This window comes from Nuphar pumila, chromosome 10 (assembly GCF_984573655.1).
Source record: "Nuphar pumila chromosome 10, dmNupPumi1.hap1.1, whole genome shotgun sequence".
NCBI lineage: Eukaryota > Viridiplantae > Streptophyta > Magnoliopsida > Nymphaeales > Nymphaeaceae > Nuphar > Nuphar pumila.
In genome coordinates, this window is record NC_143258.1 from 103,324,721 (window position 1) to 103,331,957 (window position 7,237).

The window sequence follows — 7,237 nt, forward strand, 5'->3', positions numbered from 1 at the left end:
TATTCTATTGTTATTAAAGTTGATGATGGGTATGGTATTTTAAATTTAATTTGCTTTGCAAACAAAATTTAAAATGACAACTTTTTGTGTTCAAAGCAGCTATTTTGTTTCAAATATAAGAGATATTTGGAGATTTTAAGGAATGTAAGCAAATGAGAGAGCTAGAGAGAGATATCACATTCACTGTCATCCCAATGTGCAGAAAAAAAGTTGGATTTTTATTAGTTGATCAATGTTTATAAGAAAATTAAAAAATAACTTTAATTTAACTAAATATATCACAAGCTATCGTAAATGTGTTGATCCCTTCACTTCATTTTTGACTCCTACTGGGTGTGCAGGTGACTTTCTTTGTTGGGTTCGATAAGGATTTGGGTGTCGGTGACCCCAGCTGAGTATTAGGCTTGTTGGGGAACTTTGTCATTATTTAAAAAAATAAATAAATTAGTCTTCTAGATTTTGAAAAGCACATCACCTTCGCTCTTTAAATTGGATCTTCCTTACTTGAATGACTGATTGCCTACTATTATTTGCATGTTAGTACATTGTCTGACATGATCTTTGGATATTCTAGCTTTATGTTAGTGTATCTTCAAGATAAGGTCCTGGATTTTGTGGGGAAGGAAAAGAAAGAAGGAAAGAAAACTACTCACCAATAGGCATGCTTTACCATTCTTAATGCATCAAGGGTGCCAAAGATAGAACTAAGAAATCAAGGCCTGAATATAATTTAGCTTAGTTTTTTTTTTGGATTTATAACCCTAAGAAACCATACCTAGCCCGATGACCTGGCCTACGGTCATTGTGCTGGCAGCGTAAAATTCTGAAGCTAGGACCCCTGCACCCAGGGTCCTATGCTACGCGTTGGCTTGCGCAGAAGGGTAACACCCATGAGAATCGAACCTTAACTGCCCATCTAACAGTTAAGGACACCCCACTATGCCAACCCCCTTGGGTCTTAGCTTCACATTTTGACAACTGAGAAATCCACAAGATGATTTTGGAAAGCTGTTCTGAGACGTTTACAAAATGGTAGCATTCTATTACAGAGATTTTTAAACATAACATGGCCATTTGACATTTCTAGTAGCACAGTGAACCATCTAAGGGCTGTCCAACAAGTTACACAAAGATCAAAGTCCAAGTGGGTCTCTCTACCTATTGGGATACCCCTATCGGGTTTCGAATTGTAGTCATGGAATATCAAGTGACAAACCACAGTTGCCCTTGGCGAGGAAGACGGAGCCCTTGTGAGCCGTCTCCCTGTCCCTAGAGAGCCTGCTGCATTGGCTTATGCATAAGAGACACCCTTTTGTAGATTTTGAAGAAAAAAAAACCCTGTGATTTTAGTTGGGCAAAGTTCAAGTGCACACTTGCCTAACATCCTTTTTCTTGCACTCAACATAAAAGTTCGTTGAATTGCATAACCTGACAAACGCCTTTGTCGCTACATATTTTGTCAAGAATTTTGTTGTGGGCATATACATCCTCAACCAAGTTGGCATGGCCATTACAATTGCAATCACCCATGCAATTCAAGTAATGGGGCCCACCAATCATCTGCAATTCATTGCATGAAAGGGTTGAATATAGCTGGGGGGGCCTTGGTGTGTCCCTGGTCTTTGTCCAGTATGGAGTAGGCTTTAAGGCAACCTTAATGGCCATGCTGCTGTAATAAGATTGGTTTCACATGTAGATAAGACACAAGAACCACACATCATGACTGGAGTTCTGGACCTTTTGTTGGAAATTAATTATGTCAATTTGGATCCAGCATTAATTGAACCCAGGATGATACATGATGAAAATGGATATGGTTGATGAGCTCAAGCACAACTAGGGGTGGACATCAGATCGAGTACCTGACCAGATATAGGCTAGGTTTCCGCTGCCCTATATAGATGAAGCCCAATAGATCTCGAACCTAAACCAGCCTGGTTAGTAAATAGGCTGGGTTCTAGGTGGGGATGAAACATTTTTTCAATAGAGCCAGATCAAGCCCGGCCAGTTTATTAATGGGACTTAAAGGGTTTCATCAGGCCCAGCCTATTAAGTCCTGGCAGCCCGAATCCGACAAGGGCCAGGAGAGGCTTTCATCTGGTCTTTGTCTTGGTTGGGACCTAACTCAACCTAAGTCAGTCAGCTCGGCCCCTGTCCACCACCAGTCACAACTCATAAGATTGATCTTGGGCACTTATCGTGCGAAGTTGGCTTTTTACTGCCACCACGGAAATGACTCTAGACCCTTACATGATGTCAAGCTTGCAAAATTTACTATTATGAAGCCGAACATAGACTAGTCTGGCTGAAGACCATGACAACATCAAACGGCCATTACTATCATCACCCTAAGGGTGCATTTGAATCCCTCGGATCCAAGATAATAGACTAGAGGCCTGATGCAGGTGCAGCCCAGAAGACCCTGATCCAGGTACCCTTGATGCAATTTTGATGGAGGATGGCAGGCCCAATCACTACAAGAAAAATGTTAATTAGCGACAAAAATTTATGACAGAAATAATCCATCACAAATTTACGATGAATTAGTTAGAGAAAACTAGTTGTCTCTAAAATTGAAATTAGTTGTGGAATTAGTGACGGAAAATTTTTGTCTCAAAATCCATCGCTAATTAGCGACGAAAACTTTCCGTCTCAAACTCTGCCGCAACTTTGCGATGGATGAGCGACAAAAAATTTTTTGTAGCTACTTTGTAGCTAATTTGCGATGGTGTTTGAGACGGAATGTGTTTGTCGCTAATTCATCGTTACTTTTAATTACAACCAACTAGGGTGTGAGCCCCTTTCTTTTCTTTTTTGTTTCATCCCTTGCACGTAGCTGCCGCCCGCCGCCCGAGTTCTCTCATTCACCTCCTCTTTCTTCCCCCACTCCATCTCTCTCATCGTCGTGTGCTACCGCCGAGAGCCCTGTCTACGATGCCACCTCCGCCCTCTTCTCTTTTGCCTTTCCCCGTCTGTGACCTCGTCAAAGCAGCATCGTTGCTGACACCCCCAACCGACCCCTCTTCTCACCTCCTTTTGCCTCCGTTCCTTCTCCATTCGAGAGCTGACCTGAGGGCACCTCAATTGCGAGTCGTGTCGTTGCCAAAACCTGCGACATCGCCTCACCATTTCGGTGATTCCCTCTCTTTTGAAACCCTCCACTGCTGACGTCAGAAGTCGGGTGAGCCACCACCGTGAAGTGTCAGATTAGGCGCCTATCGGAGACCGACGCGGTTGTCACCACCGTGACCTCCTCCTCCTTCCTTTCCCGTTTGCCGATCGGTCGGAGTCGCGACGCTGTCGTGACCACCACTGTCTCCTCCTTTGTTTCTATTTCCCCTTTTCTTCTTCTCCCATTTTCTTTCCTATGTCGTTCTGGTGTCTCCCTTTCGTTCGAGCACAGAGTGGAGGCTGCCAACATCCTGACCCACTGTGATGCCTTCTCCCCTTTCCCGTCCACAACCGGATGCCATCACCATCAACCATCGCTGGAGCCGCATCGTCGCTGACACCCCTGTTTGCTGAAGGGCACCACCATTGCAGGTCGTCACTGACCTTCCCTTCCTTTCTCCTTCCCTCTTCCCTCATTTCTCTCTACGCCGCCACCGTAACCACCACTGCCTTCCTTGCTTTTGGTGTGTGGCGACTGTTCTATGTCGTCGCTGACCACCCTCGTCATCTGTTCCTCTACTTGCCGGACATCAATGCCACACCATCGGGAGGCCCAGCTTGCCGGACATCATTGCTTATATAAATTTGCATTGCAGGTGCGTAGCAGAGCAAAATGTGCGATGTTTAATGCTAAGCATCACATACGGCTTAAAATGTCATACGAAAAGAAACAAGAAAAATGCAAATACAAAAGCATGCAAATAGGGTAAATAACCGTGGTGAGTAAGTGATGCAAGCGCATCACATGTTATTTACTTTCTTGGATGCAACATCCTTCTGCTCACACACTCATTTAGTTGTGGATATCTAGGACTGTTTTGCCGGAATTTGAAGATCATGTTGAACATGATTTGAATGTATGAAAATAAAGGTGCGCTTATTTTTGCAGTTCGGATTTCATGCTAGTCATGGTTGTAGTTAGCAAGATATTAGAGTTGTTTGTTGCAAGTACATGTTTGACATTGTTGTGATATGAGTGATTGAATGTATTACAATATTTGATATGACTATTCATGCTTGCATGAAGTTTTTTATTTGATTATACATTCTATGTGAAATTGTATCATGAAAACATGCTTCAAATGAATGTATTGTGTTTGTGAATGTGATTTCATCTTTTTAAATATCCTTATGATGTGTGTAAATATGTTGTGATGGTGTTACACACGAAAATATTAAATTATCAATGCATGCATAATAGTTCATAGAATTACATTTTATATTAAGCATGTTTGTGGTAAAGAGGGAAAGAAAATTTATGCATTAACTGAAACAAAAAAATTGCTGACCAACAATCATCAAACAAGAATTTCTAACAGATTTGTAAACCATAACAAAGTGTTAACCAACTCAATACAAGCAACAAGCAAAATAAAGACTTTATGACCTACAATATGCAAATTATGGCAAACCAACAAGGAAAAATCAATCATTTTATTCTCATTAACTTGAAAAAATGGAACCTACTTTGTAATTTCATTTGAATATGTGGAAAACTACTTTTGCTTCAGAGTAGTTTTCTTGGAGGTGAATGACATTATATATATATATATATATATATATATATATATATATATATATATATATATATATATATATATATCAAATCATTACATCCACCATCAATGCATGATAAATTAGATATTTTCTTCATCATTACATCCACCATCAATAGGTAGATGTTAAATTAAATATGCTAAATGGGTTTTTCTGCTCTTTTGGGTTTTTTTTGCAGTTCTAACCCTATAAATGTGTTGGGCATGGTCGATTTACGAGGAATCCACACCTGGATCATGTGTTTTCGATGAAAAAAATGATATTTGGAACCTCAAAAATTTACAAAGATTTTGGACCATTGATTTCTTGAACCTCATAAAAACCCACCCATGTGTCAGAATCGAATACTTAAATAGTTGATCCCTATAAAATCAAGTACATAGATTACATCTGTATGGTCAGAATTTAAAAATAAAATAAAATAGACCTGAAAAACTCATTTAAAATTATTCATTTAGCATATTTCATTTAGCACATACCCATTACGCTCTCTCTCTCTCTCTCTCTCTCTCTCTCTCTCTCTCTCTATATATATATATATATATGTGTGTGTGTGTGTGTGTGTGTGTGTGTGTGATCACTTTCGAACATTACCAGAATGAAATCACGCCGAGCGTCAGTGCAAGTTTGCGTCAAATAACACCTTTAGCGGCGATAAAAAGTTGCTGCTAAAGATTTTGTCACTGCTAAAAGTGTTTATGTTCTTTTTGGTCATGTTTGAAAGTGATCATGTGCCGATATATATATATATAAGCTCTCCCGAGCCAAACACAATGTGTTCAGGCTCAACTTGATTGTGGCTCAGCTTGCGAGATGAATGAGTTCATGATGAGGCGAACCAAGCCGAGTCACGAGAAGCTCAGTTTCTTTACCAGCCCCAGGTCGGATCAAGGTGTAGACCTCATGCAAATTGGTTGGGTCCAGAACAACTAAATACATGGAGATTTGAATCTGGATCGGATCCAGAACAGCTAAAAATTGCAAAATCACCATCCTGGATCCAACCCCTTTGCATCCCTACCCATCAGTAGGATCATCTTCGTTGGCATATTTCTGCTCATGTCAACATCAACAACGCTACTATATGCATGACTATGGCCACATGCTTCACCATTTTGCTCCACAATTATCAACACTACCATCACCATTCACATCAACATTGTCATAACGCGTGAATTAATCTTGATGACGCTGCAACATCCATAAGAAAAAGCATTTATATACACTAATTGTGAAAAGGGTACACTCAATTCATTAGGCACAGGCGAGCCACTTGCAAATTATTGAGGCCACATGAATCATCAGTCCATAATAATTCTTGATAAACTATTTGATCATTTTTTTTTTTTACTAATCATGCTTTCTGACACTGATAATATTAAGTAACTAACAAGTCGTCTGTACTTCAAAGATAAAAAAGCAAGATTGGCCCGTCATTAACTTCACTAAACACGTATTGCCAAGAGATTAACTCATTCCATATGTGTCAAACTATCATGGGGCCAACCTGTCCCACGATGACCAATTTCCAGAGGAAGGTATTATTAGTCTTTAACGTTGCTTGCTGTTATGTTCAACTAAACCAGATCAATGGCCTCCGTTGATTATTCATTGTGAAAGGCTAGTAGGTGCATTGGCAACAACTGCACACTTGCCCACAACCAACGACAGAAGCAAGCATGCATGATTCTGTCATCAATACGTAATCCTCTCAATATTTAAATTTCAATAGCTGCACACCTTATGTGACCAACACTAAGTAGATGTAGATGGGACAATACTTGATGATTATGATGAGACTGAGATAGAGAGGTGTTACGGGTGCATTGAAGTCTGGACCCGCTTCACTTCATGACTCGTTTAGATATACAAGAAAAAATGGAGGTTTGTGGTGGGAACAGAGGCATCGGGCATGAACCATTCTAATTTTTATCAATTAAGAGGCATTAGTGTCCTTGTGCAATTGGGAAATGGTTTCTTTCTTGGAGAGGGTTACGAGAGTTTTGGGTGTATTGGATTTTTTCAGGGTTTCAAAAATAGAGAGCTGTGTGACCCCTTGAGCATAGTGAATCTTCCCTCTCTTTTTTTAGATAAGCAAGCTGGGGTTAGGCAGAACCCTACCAGTTATACAATCATACCATAGGGATTTGAACCTGCAACGTCCCAAACACAAGGTGGCGTGCACTCACTGTTTCTACCAAACAAGCGGAACCCCTATTGGTAAATCTTTCCTCCTTTGCCCATGGATATAGGTCATACACCGAGCCTGCTTCTACCAAACAAGCGGATCCACCGTTGGTAAATCTTCCCTCCTTGGTCCGTGGATATAGGTCATATACCCAGCCACATATATTTTGTGTTCTTCATTTTGCTATCCTCTTTATTGTTGTGTATTTTTTTGGGGGGTTTTGCTTGTATTTTATTAAGGCTCTGTTTGGGAACCCGTGGGACTTGCAAGGAGTCGGGGCAGTATTTATCATTAAACACCTACACTCTACTCTACATATAG